This window comes from Aricia agestis, chromosome 13 (genome assembly GCF_905147365.1).
Source record: "Aricia agestis chromosome 13, ilAriAges1.1, whole genome shotgun sequence".
In the NCBI taxonomy this organism is placed as follows: Eukaryota; Metazoa; Arthropoda; class Insecta; order Lepidoptera; family Lycaenidae; genus Aricia; species Aricia agestis.
The window spans coordinates 13,466,353-13,486,580 of record NC_056418.1 but is presented as its reverse complement, the minus strand read 5'-3'; the positions used below and the strand labels follow the sequence as shown (position 1 = coordinate 13,486,580).

The 20,228-nt window shown below is 36.2% G+C and overlaps 1 protein-coding gene across 7 annotated transcripts in view; it reads right to left on the bottom strand.

The window, feature by feature from the left end:
* Positions 1-20,228, bottom strand: part of LOC121733394 (protein yippee-like) — a 129,808-nt gene that overhangs the window by 42,525 nt on the left and 67,055 nt on the right. The window contains exon 1 of one of the 7 annotated variants that reach the window (XM_042123629.1): positions 6,940-7,066. The exons of the other annotated variants lie outside the window; for them this stretch is intronic. The gene's annotated coding sequence lies outside the window, so the exon portion shown is untranslated. Of the gene's footprint in view, positions 1-6,939; positions 7,067-20,228 lie in introns of those variants that run through there. 7 annotated transcript variants of the gene reach the window in all.

Sequence of the window (20,228 nt, the reverse complement as noted above, 5' to 3'; positions counted from 1 at the left end):
GAAAGTTCCTCCTTTTCCTTTGAGCTATTCCCAAGTCAACTATCCAATAAATTGATAGCTTACTACTCACCCTTATTCTAGCTGTCCTGCTAGCAGTTAGAGGCTATTCTAGCTAGAACTGGAAACTATGGCGGGTTTAGACAAACACTTCATCCAAAAACTGGTTTTAATTCTGACCGTTTGTAAAGATATCACACCTTCACTTTCTGAAATAGGAAGATCGAGAGGAATAACATCATGATACCAGCACAAGCAGTCTGCTTTCGTCAAAGCATAGTAAAGAAGACTTGAAAATGCTGGGTTCCACTAATAGACTGGTTGTTTACGTCCGCTTTCCCAGGCCGATATAATTAGCTTCGATCAACCTTGTGTGGTGCACTTCAGATCAATTAGCGTGTTGCCATGTCGCATCCATTCCGAGTGAAGTAATTTACTCAATAAGTTGACACGAAAGTAGAGTAATCTACTGAACAACTAATGGATCAGGGGTTATGGGTAGAACTACATGGAATTTTAGACGCAAAAATGTTATTGTCTTGAGCGCGTAGCTGTCACTAAAAGCAACACCATCTTATGACTAAGCATATTCAATTTCAGGACTCTAAGGCCTATAGACCTGTGTTGCATCGCACGCGAACGGGTGAATATGGGTTAAAATCTTCAAGCCTCGTTAATTTATGTAAACTTGGACCACCACTTCCTGACTTCTCGAGTAGGCTAATGTGGACTTTATAGCATATAAACACATCTAGAGAATAGAAAACCTGGACTACCGTTAAGAGCTAAGACAATCTTGGAAGGTTTATCTGCCAATTGAAAACAATTATTGGTACAACCTGATGTTTCTTACACTTAAGACGATTGGTACTAGCTGATAACGACGACTTTAGGAAGAAGGCTTAAAGCCTGTTTCACCACTTTCTGATAAAGTGCCGAATAGGCTATTCACAACTTTTTTGACAGATTCTCCATACTTGATCTGTCAAGTTAATTGGTGGGTATTTATCACTTATCAGGAAGTGGTGCAACAGGCCCTTAATCCTAATTCCATCAATACATTCTACATAATTATATTGACGTTTGAAATGAAGAATTTTATGTATTTACCCAACTTTTTTCTATTTTTCACCATATTACCCTATCACGCAAAACCTCCATTCAAATTCTGATTAGGAACACAACCGGAAAGGTTTGACCTCTGTACGAATATAGCTGGCCGCTATATGTGGGTCACCATAATTAATCGTAATTATTGTAAGCATTTTATAATACTCTGAGTTGTAATTACATACTATAAATAAAAACAAGAAAATACTTTATACTTATGTATAGTTTTTTGCGTAGTTTGTTTTCTTCTTATTATAATATAGAATCTCTATAATAATTATTATTATTGTCTTTGTTTCTTCAATCATAATAAAAACTGCAATTTGGTAAAAAAAATCTACACAATCCTTAACTTCTTACTGGACATAATATACATTACTGTGTGAGAACTGAGAAGCTGTCTTTTTCAGATTTTTTTTAGGCGGCTCCGTATTTTTATTTGTTTATTTTATTGTTTTTTTCTTCATATTTTATGCCCGAAGGTTCTGTAAGTTCCCAAGGAGTGTCAAAGAGTCCCAACTCCCAAGGCTAAGATTGATTATTACTTTTTAGCGAGCACCAGTGGCATAGTATAGCACTATCTGTATATTCCAAGCTTTGCAATTTTAACCAGCAGTTAAAATTAACTTAACCTTTATTGTTATTAAACAATATTCGCCTTAACGACGCAATTGCAATAGATAACAGAAATACTGATAATACTAGACAACATGCCTCTAGCTAGATAGTGCATTTATTGACCGCAGCCTATTTTATACCCTAAAACCATTCAATTAGAGCTAATTTTCCATTAGAACGTGTGTTTGGTCCAGCTGTGTACATTTGCATAATCTGCGGTTTCTCAGTTTGTACTCGAATATCAACGTTATGCCGTTGAGTTAGAGTTCAATATTGATTGAGCGGTACCATCATCTGACGGTAGAGAACATCGTGTTGGAATATAGACTTTATATCTTTGAAATACAGTTCATTTCATTACGTGATGCTAAAGTTTATTGACTCTGATATGCGATTCTCAGTAGTACGGTCCACGTGGCACAGTTTCCGCAATCAAATGCATTTGGTGGGTTGTCGGGACTTGGCATAGACAAACATACCCCCAAAAGCCCCCTTTATATTACGAAATATCCTTTAGAATTAAGATTATTATGACATTACTACCCTTCCATCTCCCCGGCCCTCTAAAGTTTAGACTCTACAGCTAGCCTAGCTGCCATCTTGCAAAGTACTCACAAGAGAAACAGCTGTTTCATAGTAGGTCTACAAACTACATAATTATTATAATTCCGGCCGGTTCTTCTCGCCGGGTTACTTCCCAAACCGGTGGTAGGCATCATGTAGACTTTCAGAGAAGATTTGCAAAAATTTATTCTGAATAAAAAAAAAATTAGTTTGAGTTTGAATTTAAAATGGATGGAAACAAAATTTTGCTTACTCGTACAAAAAAAAAAAACATTAGGATAAATTATATCGCTGGCTTTGTTTGCCAAGTGACTTTCCAACGTATCAGACAAAGATAACAACATCGTATAAGTCATACGTAAATATGAAATACCTAGTAAATACTTGGGGCCTGTTTCACCACTTCCTGATAACTGCCGAATAGGCTATCCACCACTTAACTTGACACATGAAGAATGGAGAAGCTGTCAGAAAAGTTATGAATAGCCTATTCGGCACTTTATCAGAAAGTGGTGAAACAGGCCCTTAGTATTTTACAGTAAGGGGCTTAATCAAAAGAAAATTGAAATCCCATCAAAAACATCCTGTAAAAAAACCAAGTCTCGCAACTCAGTTTTTATACCGTAAAAAATTATGAGATCCATGCAATACCAAGTCGGTTAATTTATTCAGTCCCTACCTAGGGGACCTTCTGTCTCAAGTTATTACTATAATCAAGTTATTATCATATCAATATTAAAAATCTTTTACGTTTTAAATAAGTAGATCAACTTGGACATCGCATGATTAGATTGTTTAGTATAACACTATACAGTATCACACAGCACTACGGGCCTGCATCAATCGCATGGAGCGCAATAGACTAAACAATCTAACAATATAATAATTATGTGTAAATGGTAAGATTCATTGTGTTTTCATGCGATGTCCAAGTCGATCTATTGTAATCTTATACATGTATATTATGGGATTACAAAGTTATTCACGAAGTTAGAGAAAGAAGAAGAAAACTGGACAGTAATTATGAAATGTTTATTAGGTTTTCCCTTAATTAAGACACTAAACACTAGCTAGATATCTCTCTACCGACGATAAACCGGAGATATTGATGGTACGGGTACAATGATTCATAAGCCGCAAATGTAACTTTGTAATCCTATACATTTATATGGGATTACAAAGTTATTTACGAAGTTAGTGTATCTAGAAAACTGGACAGAAATTTCGAAATATTTGAATTTTTCCTTAATGTAGACACTAAACACTAATTATATTCTAAATTTGAAGGTTCTATGTCTGCTAGAAGTGCCTTAGACTTTTGGTGATCGGTCAGTCAGTCAGTCAGTCAGTCAGTGACAAAATTAAGAAACTTTAACAAGTTAAAGTTCTTAAACTACTGGTGCAAATTGAATGAAATTTTAAATATACCGTGTTTATACAATGCTTGCTTAACAACTCAAAATTCAGGCTTGTTGGTTTATCTACAATGAAGTTATAGGGGGTCAAAAAGAGCCTGAATTGGTTCGAGAAAAGGATGGTACGGCCGTGCCGCTTTTTTGCTCGACTTGGCGGAGGCACTGCCGTGCCTCCAGATAAAAGTGTTTTAATGGTTCAAATATGGTCTAAATTATGTTTTTTCAACAAAGCAAAGAAATCTTTTCAAGTATTTTCATTGGGATTAGGGATTAGTCTGTCAGAAGTTTGACAAGCGATTAGTGGAAGCAAAAAACGACCTTTGTTACGAAACCCGAGCGAACTGTAAACTATTAATGGTTTTATTACAATTTAGACCAGATATTCCCAATCTTTCAGGGGTCCTATTAACATCTAGATTCTAGACTATTGCCAATATTTTTGAATCGTTTTGGGCCTTCATTCGATCGAGGGCTCTGAATGTTTTTCAGCACTATTTCAATTTTGTCATCTACTGCGCATTTTCAAGTTTGCTTATCGCAATACGTAAACACTGTATACTGCGTATCTGTCTATTTGTCTAGCTGTTACCTGTTCACGCTTAATCTACTAAACCGACTTTTATGATATTTGGTATAGAGATACTCCGAGCTAGTTTAGTCCCGAAAAAATGTACGTTTCCCGTGTGATCTACGAATACGACCAGAGCTCCCTATTTTTATACAGGGTGTAACAAAACTAAGTGATAATACTTTAGGGTGTGAATGGGTTCCCCATATACAGTTCACTGTGAAAGTAGCAGCGCTGAAAGAGCAATTTTTCTTTGTGATTTGTATCCAGGGCAAGCACCCGAACATATTGGATTTTTCCATACAAAATAAAAAAAAAGTTAATCTTTCAGCGCTGCTACTTTCACAGGGAACTATGTATAAGGAATCCATTCACACCCTGAAGTATTATCACCTTGTATAAAGGCTTCAGGGGAACCCAAAGCACAATTTTGGGAATCAGTGTTCTAGACTAAAGGCCACGCAAATTGCTTAATTATACCTTAAGGGCTTGGCTTACTAATTAATTATTAAGTAATTCTGTGGTGAGAAAAGTCTGTTTAATAAGTAATTCGAACACAAGAGTTAAAGTGAATAAGATATTATATTAATGACGTGTGCAACATGTCGGATTTTGGTCGGAATGTTAACTGTATGTGCTAATAGCGCCCTCTGCTCTGACCTTTGCGTATTTTAACGTTACAGATGTCATTCTAAAAAACAGTTTCATGTTAAGTTATGCCGAGATCACTGGCTGACACTGACAAAAAGTTTCTTAAGTAAGCAACTAACTCGTAGAGCTTACTATACAATTTAGTCTTTACATGTGGCTTACCCATTTCTTTACATTCAAGATTACAAATAGGCAGAATATGGAAATAATTCAGTCAGGGTTCATTTCTTTTCTGTTGTACTAAAGCTACGGTGCGTAGAATTTTATACACAATACAATTTTACGCAAATGTACTAAAACATCATGCATGTCATAATTGTAATGTGTAAAGCCACAGTAAAGCTTTGAATTACAATAGGTATGTACACAAACATTTAATACACAGTGTATATTATCTGATATTATATAAATCATACGGTAATTTGCACATAATTCAAGTGCAGCCTAGAAACGTGACAGTAACAACATCTGTGACATACTGAGTACCTACTGACAGAAGACATGTTAATTATAAATCTATTATCTATGCCCCAATTTCACCAACGACTGTTAAAGTTAATGCTCGAATTAGGGTGAGTTGCACTAACTTACTTTAACAATAACTTTAACTTTAATCATAACAAAAATACTTATATATTTTTTAATTTCTTACCAATAAGTGAAACAAAAACGGTAGAGAACTGCAACGGTAGAGAATATTTTTACAAGAAACATTATAAGGAAAAAGCTGAAATATTAGAGTTTATACTCTGTAGGATCTACATCATCGCTCAGTCAATTTGTTCCCAATCATCCGTGAAATGCTCGCCCAAGCAGAATTCTGAGTTGAAATTCATCCTGCAATATGTCTAATGTACCCTCCCACTCTCACACGTCAATCATGAATCATGATTCATGCTAATAACTCCGCGGAAAGTTAAATGGTTTACTAAAGTCGCTTATAAGTAATAAGAAGTAAATAGCTTTGTCCACACTGTGTCTTTTTCTGTCAACGCAGTCAACAGCAAACGTGAGGCATACCCGCGACGCATGAGCTCTGACCGTATCCAAAACTTCAAAAATGACAATATTGGCGTTGCGTTCCTTGACGCATTCACTTATTGAAGACGCCAATATGAAAGTTGATGACGAAAATTGAAGATGAAAGTGCACAGTGTGGACATAACTTTCGTCGCTTAGACATAAATCATAATATTTCCGAGATTTATACACAAATGTTATCTATTCACCGCTTATGATTGACTATAATGTTAAGCACGTCAACCAATCATCAATGCTTTTGAAAAGATAAACTCCTGTCAAACAAACTCTAAGTCCAGACATAAATAACATAATTGGTTATTCGAGATATTAAAATCGCCAACGAAATGCCAAATTTCGCTGTTGTAGTCGCGTTGTAGTTGTTGACTGTCGAGACTCGAGTGTCGCATTAGTAGAGATACTTATTTAAATATCTCTAAGCGAATTAAGATAACTAGAGATCGCCCAATGGTCGAAATTCGACCTTAGTTTCAACAACATTAGGACTACTACCACTACTACGTTTAATTTGTAAAAAAATATTGACTTTATCATATATTTTTTTCAACTCTCATCTCTAGGACTCAGCTGATCTCAGACTGGCCGTGAAAACATTGTCTAATAGTATCTAGAAGATTCAATAAAAAAACTATAATCCATTTTCAATTTGTCAACAAACTTCAACCATAAATAAAAGAGTATAATTCGTATGTAGGTATAGGTTTGTCACTCAAAAATCTGTCATCTTCTTGAGTGTGCGTATTGTAGTGTGTGTAATGTTTTATTTGTTAAAAAAATGTATGATAAAGCATAATTTCAAAATAATATAAGCTTGATGCACTCCCTCACCATATAAACTATAACTGTGCAAAATTTCATTCACTTACGTTTCCGCATTTTTCGTCAAATGGGATACAATTTTTTTCGCTTGCGTATTAATTAATATATATAGATATATACTAACGCAAAGTTACAAAACTGTGTAAAAAAACTTACCACTGCATTAAAAATACACCATTTCGAGACTTTCATGAAAGCAACTCATATTGGCCAAACTTTCAGAAGGCCGATTACAAAAGAAGAAGTATGCCACGACCGCGGCAACGGTTTACTTGAAAATTACCTGAAACAATTAAAATAAGTATGAGTAAACTGAGTTTGTACTCGCCTGGAAGCACTTACGAGTTTAAAATAACTTTACTAGCTTTCTAAACATTGCCAAACTCCATTAAAAACTGCGCAGTAGGTCCCGTATCATAATTTAACTTCTGTCAACGAATCCGGACAAGTGTGAACTTAGTTTCGTGTTGCGAAATTATTGTAATGCCCATTATAAGTTAAAACTCTATTGCTGATGTGTAGAACACTAATATAATAATTAGAGATGTGCCGACTAGTCGGTAAAGCCGACTATCCGGCCACTTTAGTAGTCGGCGACTAGTCGGCGAATAGTCGGCAAAAAGCGCCGACTATCCGGCTTTTTACTTTTTTTGCTATTATTGAAATTACATTAATAAAAAAACCTTGATTATTATTTATAATGTGTTCATATCACACTTAATCAGTGTTACACATTTTAAAACTAAATGAAGTGTTTCTGAAATTACTTGCTAGCAAAGAAAATATTTTTGTAAATATAATTTTTACAACAAATGAAATATTTAATGAAAACCATCAACTGTACTATCATAGAAACAAAATAAAGTACAGTGCTCCCAAATTGATAATGCGCATAGATATTTTTGTTATTTTTCGGCAACGTATTTCCCGAGCGTCGGAACTCGGAAGATGTCGCTGGCCGCTGCAAAGCGCTGTTTTTAAACTTAACTTTAAGAAAAACACCGCTTTGCGGAGACCTAGAAGAGCTGCCAGACGTTGCTTGGACGTTACCGTCCGGTAACGTCGCGATGGCTTTCCGGTGAGTTAAGCACTTAGGGCCAGGCTACAACACTGCGTTGCGACGTCGCATTCCAAAAAACTACTTTGCTTTTCTAAGGTTGTTTTTGCGATGCGGCGCCGCAACGCAGTGTTGTGGCTGGCCCCTAATTGACGGACCGGCGACAGCGGACAGCCACCGGCTATATGATATTTACTTCTATTTCATTTGAACAAGGTGAAAAATGCAAGTGCATTGTTTGGGGTTCTTAAAACAGCAGTAAAAACTCGTTACGGAAACTACCGAAACCATGATCGGTTTGGCCGACTAGTCGGCCGATCAGTCGGCTTCTTTGCAGCCAACTAATCGGCTAGTCGGCTAGTCGGCCAAAGTCATGATCGGCACATCTCTAATAATAATAAACGCACGCCATAACAATGTGTAATATAAAAACAATATACTTTGTTAACATAAACGCATCCTCCAGGATAATAAAAGATCATTGACAGTTTTTTTAACAGCTCTTCAGAATCTGCGGGTGGCTGGTAGCCATATTCGATACACGTTGACAAGTATTGTGACAGCTTACAAGAGACCCTGGGGGGTCTATTCTCCAGTAGCGACCCCCCGGGAGATGATAATGATAAAAGCATGGATAATACAAAGAAGCTTAAAGATGCCCAGCTGTTTCACGAACATCAAAGGCAAAACCTAGTTTCTTCAATTTATTTTTAAGATTGTCCATGTTTTGGGGTCCAAAGTTCCTAATGCTACCAATGAGTGACAAATGACGATATGTAACTGTAGAGTCTATCGTGTCAATTGTCGTGTCAAACAGATGTGATATGTCACGAAATAGCTTGCACATGTCACGATATAGCTGTCATAATATTATGTCTGTCTGACACGACATTTGACACGAAAGGCCCTACCGTCCCTCTGGTGGCAAACTATGATATATCGAAAACCCTCATTTAAAGGTAACACACATAAGCTCGGTTCTTTAGGTTTTTCTGATTGAAGTTTACGTATTCGCTATATTATATCAAAGTATTGAGCTTTTGATTGGCAGACTTCAAAATATTAACCAATCAACAAGGTTACTCTATATTAAGCCCCTGTCAAAAAACCATAGAAACCGGGCGATAATGTCATAAAGTCTTGCTGCCGTACTGTAATTACAGCTCGACACGGTTTTAAATGAACGTGGCGTAAAAAAAAAACTAACGCTGGCATCTAAAAAAACCTCATTTTTAGAGTTCCTTACCCAAAGGGTAAAAACGGGACCCTATTACTGAGACTTCAATGTCTGTCCGTCTGTCCGTCTGTCTCCAGGCTGTAACTCAAGAATATAGCTAGAATTCTAAAATTTTCACAGATTGTGTATATCTGTTGCCGCTTTATCAACAAATACTAAAAACAAAATAAAATTAATATTTAAGGGGTGTTCTCATACAACAAAATATGTGATTTTTTTGGCCCTTTTTGCTCTATATCAATAATGACAACAGGTAGGTACTTGAATTTTTCTCAAAGTCCTTAATTATATATGTGTACTTTAATATTTAATAATAATATTAAAATAAAATAAAAATTAAGGGGGGCTCCCATACAAAAAACACAATTTTTGGTCTAATTTTGCTCTGTACGGAACCCTACGTGCGCGAGTCCGACTCGCACTTGGCCGATTATTGACAGTTCACCTTTACCAGCAGCGCTCCCGCTCACGTTCATTTAAAGCCTTGTCGCACTTTAATAAATTTTTTGACATAAGCCCTTAACTTTATCTGTCAAACTCTTCATTAAATTGAAGTTAAATTTTTATGAAATATCTCTGCGTGCGGCCGTTCCGTTAATTCAAACGTCGTAATACATAGCCTCTACATCCATACACCATTATACCCGAGGATATGTCATATGACAGCGTTTCAACTCTCTATGTTTGCTCTATGTCGTTACTACGAGTTTGACTCACACATCAATTTACCGGGAATTTCGTATCGAATGATTCCGCTTATAGAGGATGTTTCCACTGTCATTAGTTTCAATGTCAGCTGTCATTAGCGGGATTAGCCATCTGCAATATCTAGTGACGAATATGTATATAATGATCACAAGTGTCAATAGTCAATACTGACCGCAACGGGTCGCGTAGACGGTAGTCGGTAGATATGCATTTTTAAATTTGTAAGGATTTGACAGATTTGCAACACGTTTCACGCAATTGAAATCTGTCAATTATTCAATTAAATACAAAGGACTATGCCAAAAAAACCCATAGTCGATTAAAATAATTTATGTACAGCAAAGTAGAGCATAAATAGTAGATTGAAAATATGCAATTCATTTTTCTCAACCATAACCGAAACCGATAATTTGGAAAAATAAATCTGAGATTCACAGTGTGGTATCTACTTCGAATCAACTAGTTATTTTTTTTTTATGAAATAAGGGGGCAAACGAGCAAACGGATCACCTGATGGAAAGCAACTTCCGTCGCCCATGGACACTCGCAGCATCAGAAGAGCTGCATGTGCGTTGCCGGCCTTTTAAGAGGGAATCGGGTAATAGGGGAGGGTAGGGAAGGGAAGGGAATAGGGGAGAGTAGGAAAGGAAATAGGGTAGGGGATTGGGCCTCCGGTAAACTCACTCACTCGGCGAAACACAGCGCAAGCGCTGTTTCACGCCGGTTTTCTGTGAGAACGTGGTATTTCTCCGGTCGGGTCCGGCCCATTCGTGCCGAAGCATGGCTCTCCCACGTATATATTTAGCATATTTAACAAGTTTAGTGCTTTTAAGTTTTTTTTGTATTAGTTTTTATTTTTTCAAAATATTTTTGTGTAGGCAAAGACACTACATAATATATTAAACGAAGGTCACTGGATAATGTAAATGAAGTTAATTTAAATAAATACAATGATTCACCCGAAGTACTGTAAGTGTATTAGTAGGTATTGCTTTAATGCTAGTATATATGTCTAGTGAATGTAATATTTGAATTTTTAAATAACAATTACTTGAGTGAGTTGAGCAATAATGTAAATTTTTTAAACAATAATACCTAAGTAGGTTTATCGTTTCATCATTTGACCTACATTTTATTTTCTGGTACACTAGGAAGACCGTATTTATTTAGAAAAAGATTTCAAAAGTTAATACCAGAAAAGTTACGACTTAGGTCGTTTTCGTCAATATAATTAGTGGTATACGGTATACCTCTAATGTTACTAACATAGAACCTCCTCATTTTTGGAAGCCGGAAATTACCTAACGTGGAGCGGAGCCATAGTTTTTGTCAATTAATAATTTGAAAAAGTAAAAGTAGAGCCAGTTTTTTGACTATGATTTTTGACTCGATAGTAAAATATGCGCTATGCCTATTTTAATTTTAAAACAAATTGTATTGTTATTCTGAGAAACACTTAATCAATATCAACACCAAATTCGTTTCTTTTCTTAGAAGATTTTATTAAATTCTATCTATTTCTGTCACACAAAAGAATTTTGCTTCTTTAATATCTGCTAAAAGCCTGCCTCTGTTTACGTTTTCGATGGTTGAACCTTGGTCAATGCTCCTGTAATAGGGTCAAAGTTCAGACTTATAAATTACTAGCTGTTGCCCGCGACTACGTCCGCGTTAACATAATATAATAACAAAGATGGATAGTCCGCTAACAAATATGAAAAAAGTAAAATATAACCTCCTTTTTGGAAGTCGGATAAAAAGTAGCCTAAGTTACACCTTACTACATCAGCTATCTACCAAAAAAGTCCCGGCAAAATAGCTCCAGCCGTTTCAGAGATTAGCCGGAATAAACAGACAGACAGACAGACATACAGACAAAAATTGTAAAAAATGTTGTTTTGGTGTATGTATTGTATGTATAGATATTAGATTCATATGCATGTAGTAAAAAACGGTTCTTTCAATATTACAAACAGACACTCCAATTTTATTTATATGTATAGATGTATAGATAATATTAAATATAGATTTTATTTTGTTTTTTGTATTTGTTGACAGACGGACAGACATCGAAGCCTCAGTAATAGGTTCCCGTTTTACCATTTGGGTACGGGACCCTACAGAACAAGAAGTTCCAATTTTAAAATTCAAATGGAAATGTCTTTCGTAATTAAATTAAACTCGGAACACGAGTAACAGTTAGGTCTTAGCGGTGAGGCAATAAAAAGTTATCTTTAGTTAATTATAATTTTGCAGTAATTTCAGTCTAACGTTTCAAAGTGTGAGAGTATTTAAAACAAAGGAAGATTGTGAAACGTTCACAGTTGTAAATTATAATATTTTCTGCCTATTTTTTTGATTAATAACACGAAACAGTCATAACTTTAAATGACAATATTGGGAGAACCATCTCCCTATAACACAGTTCAAGTCTTCAGTTTCGAGTTTTCGACTGACAAAAAATAGTCATACAGGCAGGCAGAGAGATAGATAGACAGACAAACTTCGCATAATAAATAAGCATAAATAGATAAGCTTGTGCTTTGAAAGGTCTTTGTGCAGTGCCGTCGAGAGTCGAGTGAAATCGCATTGTAGTCGCGACACCTCGCCACAATGGTTGAAACACAATAACAAGTTTCCAAATTTATTGTTCTAGGAAGTGTTATTTCTTTGTTATAGTTTCATGGATGGTATAGGTGGATGCTTTTGGAACGTTTGTAAATATCCTAATTTAAAAATCAATGAGTGACTAATGTAAACTTTAGGACCATTTGTGATTTGCTACTATCATTGGGCTAGTCATAGGAAAAACAACAAAACCTACCTGTTTAATAATGAGTATTCAAAAAGTTTAAGAATGACACAGGCTTAGGACATCGGACTGTTATAATCATTGTCCTTCCTTTTGGAAGAAGAAGTTTATCTTAACAATAGCGTTGATTGGTTGGTTAATATTTAAGTCAATCTATAGGCACACACACATGACACAATTGTCAAAACTCCTTAGAAACGGTACACGACTTGCTTGAAAATCCCGTTATATTCCACCAGAAAATATAAAGTTTCAATTTCCTAGCCAGGGAAAACTCTAAAAGAATATAAAGTGGCAGCAATAAAATGGCCATAACTGTGGCAGATTGAATTTAACTTTCCAGACATTTCAGACCAGAGCCAGGGTACGCACGTCTAGACTCCAGACCACCCGGTCTGGGTGGCTCCATCCCTGGGGGTTTTATTATGCACTTAGCTTTATACCTGGTAAATTAAATTGAAGAAAGCTGATGGAATCGGTCTAGCAAGTTCTCATGGTTCGTTGAATCGATTGCATACATACTAATATCCATACTTCCATATCCATACTAATAATATAAATATGAAAGTGTGTCTGCCTGAAATTACGTATGGAGTTACTTTAACTCCCGGCAAAGGACATAGGATACTTTTTATCCCGGAATTGTGGGCGTCATCCTACTAATATTATAAAGGCGAAAGTTTGTTTGGATGTATGGATGTATGGATGTGTGGATGTATGGATGTTTGTTACTCTTTCGCGCAAAAACTACTGAACGGATTTTAATGAAACTTTACAATAATATAGCTTATACATCAGAATAACACATAGGCTACAATTTTAACCGAGTTTCAAAATGAGGGAGGTGTTATGTTCGTTTTCTTATATTCAACGATTACTCCGCCGTTTGTTAACCGATTTTCAAAATTTTTCTTTAGGTATATAGGGTATCATCCCAATTTGGTATTATATTCACAAATGTGGTGATTTGATGAAGGATGCATAAGAAATCGAGGGAACTCCTCAAAACTTATTAGGAAACATGTGGTGACTTCGGTTTCGTGAGAAGTATTCTAAACATATGCTACCAACAAGTAAGATTTTTCAGCGATATATACAAGTATATATCGCTGAAAAATCCGTGAAAGTATACCGTGGTTCGGAAGGTGCTGAGAGAACTCCTGATTCTTTATATATACAAGTTTGGGAGTTTCGGCGTTGTTTTAAGAACAGGAAGCATAATATGCTACTATGCAAATTACATTCATCATCATCATCATCATTACTACCATATTATACCATTTCATAGTCTTTTAGATCGAGACTCGAGTTTGTCAAGCGATAATTAAAAAAAATCTATACCTACCTAATATTATAAACCTGAAGGGTATGTTTGCTTGAACGCGTCAATCTCAGAAACTACAGGTCCGATTTAAAAACTTATCTCAGTGTTAGATAGATCATTTATCGAGTAAGACTTATAGGCTATATTATATTATCACGCTAAGACTAATACGACCGAAGAAACTCAGAAAAATGTGGGAAAAACGGGGGAAATATTTTTCATGGGAAAATGTACGGTTTCTGTAAAATTCCTAATTTACGCGGGCGAAGCCGCGCGGGACATCTAGTCGTATATATTTTATTATTCATTGAACACTTAGGCATATACAATTTATCTATTCACTAGGTGTCTTCATATTTGGCAGGGTCGCGGTTGTGTATTCCGCGTATCCCGTGGCTCTGCCTTAAGCGGAAGAGTAGGAACACCGTTGGGGTTTTAGTGGGTATGCCCGGGCGCGGCCCTCCGCCCCCAGGGAGTCCCACATACCCCGGTAGCCCTCCCCAGACTGCCGGGGATGCGTAAACGCATTTCCCCAACGAAAAAAAAAAAAAAAAGGTGTCTCCATATTGTGCTAAAATTCATTTTTCGCGGAGACATCCTGGCGTAAAGTCACAAAGTATCTTCATACCAAATTCTACTAAAATTAGTTTAGCGGTTTAAGCGTGTAGTAGCTATAGACAGACACTTTCTCATTCAATAATGTTATATAGTATTGAAGTAGGGCTGTAAACAGGACTAGACGAATGACCAGCGGGGCTAAAATGGTCACCTTTAGCAATTCCTCTCAATCTGAATTGTCAAAACTGTCAAACTGACTAATATCAAATTAGTACATGAATTGCAATGCATAGTGACCATTTTGCGATTTTCAAAAAATGGATCATATTTAAATGATTCATAATATGAATTTCTAAAGCGACCATTTTAATTTTTAGCCCCGCTGATGGCAAGACAGTGCAATGCCAGACAAGTTACGCTTGTACCTAAATGCTCAGATGTCGTGCACTAACTGCACTTGCACTCCTGCAGGGCGATTCACGATTCCCGTTCGACACGGATTCGGAAACTCTACCGGCCGCGTGCGGTCATTGGTCAATATCTAGCGCGGCGAGCGTTTATTGGATGTCGCGCGATGAAGTTTCCGAATCCGAGTCGATAGGCAATTGTGAATCGCTCTGCTGGGCCATATGATCCCATACTCACAGGCTTCCAGTGACCTCGAAACAGGTAAATCAGCGTTATTTCAAGCCAGTTTTCATAAACGACGTGGTATTCCCAATCGATGTGTTAGCTCGTGGCTGCTCCCACGTTTCACGTAAAGCAACACTAATAAACTCGTAACAAGCATCCAAATTAACTCGACTCCCAAGGGAAGCCATACATGTAATATGCTAATGCACGAGTTCAATGTAATTTCATCAAACACAGAGAACAAAGAACTACCAAAAATGGCGCTGCACTTGGGTTAAAATACCTTGGACGGTGGCCAAACATCCCACCATGAGTACTCTGAAGAATCTTAACAACTATCATCATCATCAGCTTAATTAAGTCTGCAACCACGAAACTAGTCATAAAATAAATGAGTTTTATTCCTCGTCTAGTAGTTTGGCCGTGGATGCTATAAACAGGAGAATTAAGCAGTCAAGAAGTTGTAAACAAAAATCGGTCCACAAATGACGGCGTAAATTTTTGAACATACAACAAAAGTGTAAAGATCTCTAGGTGGACAACCCAGTATTTTTAACCGTCTTCCAAAAAGGAGGAGGTTATATGTTCGGCTGTGGATATATTTTTTTGAGTAAGTAAGTATGCTAATAAGTAATAAACAACGAATCCAATATTTTGCTGCATCCTTTTGTGTAATATAACTTCCAAAATCCTGCAATTTACGGGCATAGTATCTCTGTTATTTCAGTTGGAGCTGGTCTAAACAACATTTTGGGAAGCTCTCGAGCCCCGCGGGATTAACGTTCCATTGCACCGTGAAACTGGATCATCGAGAGGATATTTACTATCCCAGTACCTACTTAGTCAAATGCATTCTAAAATATAGGGTAGGTTCTGAAATTTATCCCAGTTGCAGTATACTGGTCAGTGCTCAACGCTGCTACTTTCACAGTGAACTCTTTATAAGAAACACATACACATTACACACCCTGAAGTATTATCACTTAGTTTTGTTACACCCTGTAGAACCCTGTTCCGAAATATGCGTCAGTGTTTTATTATAATTTGATGTCTCTTTTTTGGGATATCATTAAAATGTCTTACCAGTGTAGGTACAAGTGTTATGTGGCTGGGGTTGCTTGATGCCTTATGTCAAACTCAAATCCCATAGGTACATTTTTATTTTGAACTTCGCCGTCGTTTGTTTAATGCATCTTGAGTCTTGACTACGTCCAGGCATAATAATAAGTATTATTCATAGTCCATTCTTCCGTAGAATAGCGAATTTGAATTTTTGTGTCTTTGAATGTTTTGAATAATATCTGCCTAGGGTTGTCAGTTGTCACAACTCACAAGGCTGTATTTTTAATTTTTGAAGAAATTTTGCGACTTTTTCGGACATTCGGATAGCTATAATAATAAAGTAGGCTACAAACTAAAACTTTCTCATTTTATATAACACTTTTATCGACGGTATCAGAGATTTTGGCAGGACTTGTTTATCCAACACAGTGCTTGATTGGTTTAAGTTTTTACATTCTTTAGTAATTAAAGGTGCTAGTGAAAATACTCCTATCAAGAAAGTCATGCTCTTCAACACGAATACTTACCTGTTTTCACCAACCGCCTCCTAACGCTAAGTGGCTAGCGGCTACGAATAATAAAAACTAAGGAATCGTAACTCCCATACTATTACCGTTTTAAATTTGGTTCCTTTTGATCTATCATGTAACGTCAGCCTAGTACCGCTCAAGGTCACCTAAATATTGCAAATGTATTGAAATGTGTACCTAAGGTACACTTTTTTGACAAGTATTGTGGAGCATGTTTTTTGACGGAGCTACTTTTCCTTAGTTTTTATTATTCGTAGCCTAGCGGCCATTAAGGGTACATATCCTTCAAGATTTCACGAATTTTTGTGTGTCACGTTCGTCCTTAGGTCGCGGCGCACAGTGTTTATTGTAGCCCAAAAAACGGACATCGTCTTTTTATTTGTTAATTCGAAAGAGTACTTAATTACAAATCCCCGAGTAAAATACCCAGGTGTCTCGCTTTAATAGTTTTTGAATTATCTCGAAAAGAAAATCCCAATCCCGCGTTCATAAAAAAGTGAAAAGTTATTATATTTCAAAATTGGTACAGATTAGAAAAAAGCATGTGATATAATACTTGTAGGACATACAAAAAGCTACATTATGGACACTTTTTTTACTCGGCTATCACTTATGGGGGCCATGGAAACGAAGAAAATCGATTTTCTGTTTTTATTTTTTTCTGACTAAACTAAGTCGATGCCGAAAGCGCATGTTACTTTAAAAGAAAGGTAATCACGGCGTAAGAACTTTTACAAAACATTACTTTTTCTTTAATGTGTTTATTTTAAGAGACCTGCAAATATCGCTAGGGAACACTTAGCGTTATTAGACCGTTAGTGAAAACAGGCATTAGGGTCTGTTTCACCACTTCCTGATAAGTGACGAATAGGCTGTCCACTTTAACTTGACAGATCAAGTATGGAGAATCTGTCAAAAAAGTTGTGAATTCTATCCTATTCGGAACTTTATCAGAAAGTGGTGAAACAGGCCCTAACAGTTTTATAAGATTCTTTAGGTGTTTTTATTTTAGTATTATTGTCATTCATCTACTTTGTAAAGTGGTAAGACCGTTAAGAGGCAGCCCTGACTCAAGCGTGAGCATCTTATCTTGCTTCCTTATTGCTGCACTCGTTTCGACTTGCCCTATATAACACTTATCTATAAATAATAATTACTGATAAAGTTGTTAATATTTTTCCGGCTCTTAATATCTTATCTTTGCACTGGTCTACAAAATATTTACATTTAATCGACTAACAGCAGCCAAGAACATCGTAAATGCGTCAGAACTCAGGCATAAATAAGTTTAAAAATATATTTTTCTCCAAATAATATAGATCTTTAAATTTAATATGCGTATTGCGTATCAAGGTCCAAGACACGATTTCATTTAGTTATGAAACGGGCATACATTATTTAAACTAAAAATATGATCAATATGTCTATTGAGACTGTTTAATCATGTAGCAAATCTACATTGGCATCGATCAGTGCCTATAAAATTTAACGAAATAAAGAAGGGGATAAAACAACGAGAAACGCCAGAGAAATACTCTACTCCTACTGCCACGAAATGTTAAATAGAATAAACAAATAATAATTATTAGAATAATTATTATGCCAAATTAAATTAATCTTGGAAGTTTACCCTTAATAAAAAATTAAGGACTGTTCTTAATCGCCATCTTAAGATTCATCAGACTATAAACAGATAACCTTAATTAAAAATCTACAGGTATAAATTCAGATTGTCCTAATGAGTGGTGAAATTTTGAGAAATCTGGTCGAACGAGAGGCCATATTTATATACCTTCCTTTTTATGACAATATCTAAAGCGATTAAAATTAAATACAAAACTTAAGTATGATGCCGTTTGTCCATTGCTAATTTGAAAAAAAAAGTCACGTGACAGAATAAGATATTTTAGGTAGGAACATGACTTGACAGTTGACGTGATTGGACAGTTCTAGTCATTGGACAGAGCACAAAAACACTATATTTACTAAGGTTGCTTTAAAAACTACCTCTTTTCTTTAAAATCAGGCGTTCTTTTACTTTAAAAACTGGCAAATTATAAAGCAGCATTAATAAATATTGTTTTTGTTCTTTTTCCAATGACTGGTACTGTCCAATCTACTAGTCATTTACCTAATAGGGATAGAGAATTTTGGAATTATTCTCAACTTTATATTGCAAGAATACAGAGTTATTCTCACCAAACGTCGCACAAAACCATGCGAAAATTCTCACTATTGTGCAGAAGACATGCAAAACTCAGATTTGGCACTCGCCAGAGTTTCTGCGAGACTTGTTTACGAACTAACATGTACCGCGATCGTATTTGTTAAATAAATACCCAGTCCGGCCCGCCATATTTATTTTTGGCCGAATGTTTATTTTATTCGTTTCGAATCAAAGGGATTAAATCGAAATTCGAAATGTTCTCTTTTCGGCCAGTTTTGGTTCGTTTTGTTTTTGGAATCACTTTCAAACTCGCTAAAATTATTTATAGTTTCAAAAACAAATACAAAACCTGTGTATGGAATCTCATACGCAGCTTTTGTATATTTTGTTACTTTGTTAACTAAGTAATTAAGTTTGTTAGCTCAAATTCATTAGTATGGATGAATAGCTTTGTCCACACTGTGCCTTTTTCTGTTCGTCAAGGGCATGCGTTATATAGCGCAGTCAACAGCGAACGTAAGGCATGCCCGCGACGCATGCCCTCTGACCGTATCCAAATCTTCAAAAATGACAATATTGGCGTTGCGTTCCTTGACGCATTTAATTATTGAATGCGCCAATATGAAAGTTGATGACGAAAATTGAAGATGAATGTGCACAGTGTGGACATAGCTATGGACTAATAATATAAGTTTAATGACATTACGATTCAGACAGAAAATTTTGGATTTTTTTGTTCAAAGAACAGCGGGGCTAAAATGGTCACATTTAGCAATTCCTCTCAATCAATTCAGCAAATGAATTGTCAAAACTGTCAAACTGACAAATGTCAAATTAGTACGAATTACTAGACATGAATTGCAAGCAGACTTGCATTTTGCGATTTTAAAAATATGAATCATATTATGATTCATAATATTATGATTCTCCAAAGCGACCATTTTAGCCCCGCAGAAGCGCGACGCGTGTAGCCAGGCGTACTGAAGTTCCTTCAATTCCATTCTCATCAGCTTATTTTACCTCTTTCACTCTAAAGATCGTCATACAAATTCTAATATTTTAAGGGAGTTCTAGGTATTCCACAACAAAAGCTAAGGAACTCCTTCAGGGCTAGCATAGCAACAGTAGACAATATGGGAAAGAATCGACATACTGACAGATGTTATCGACAAAATGGCGGATTTCCATTGTCTAACTGACAAGACAAAGTGACAACTTTGTCTTGTCCAACTGTCACTTTGTCTATTCTTCCGAAGAAAGAAACCGTTTCTATGGTGACCATGTTACGCCTGCTGAACCCCTGACGAACAACAAGCCTACGCCACTACCACGGAGACAGAGATATACAGGGTGTAAC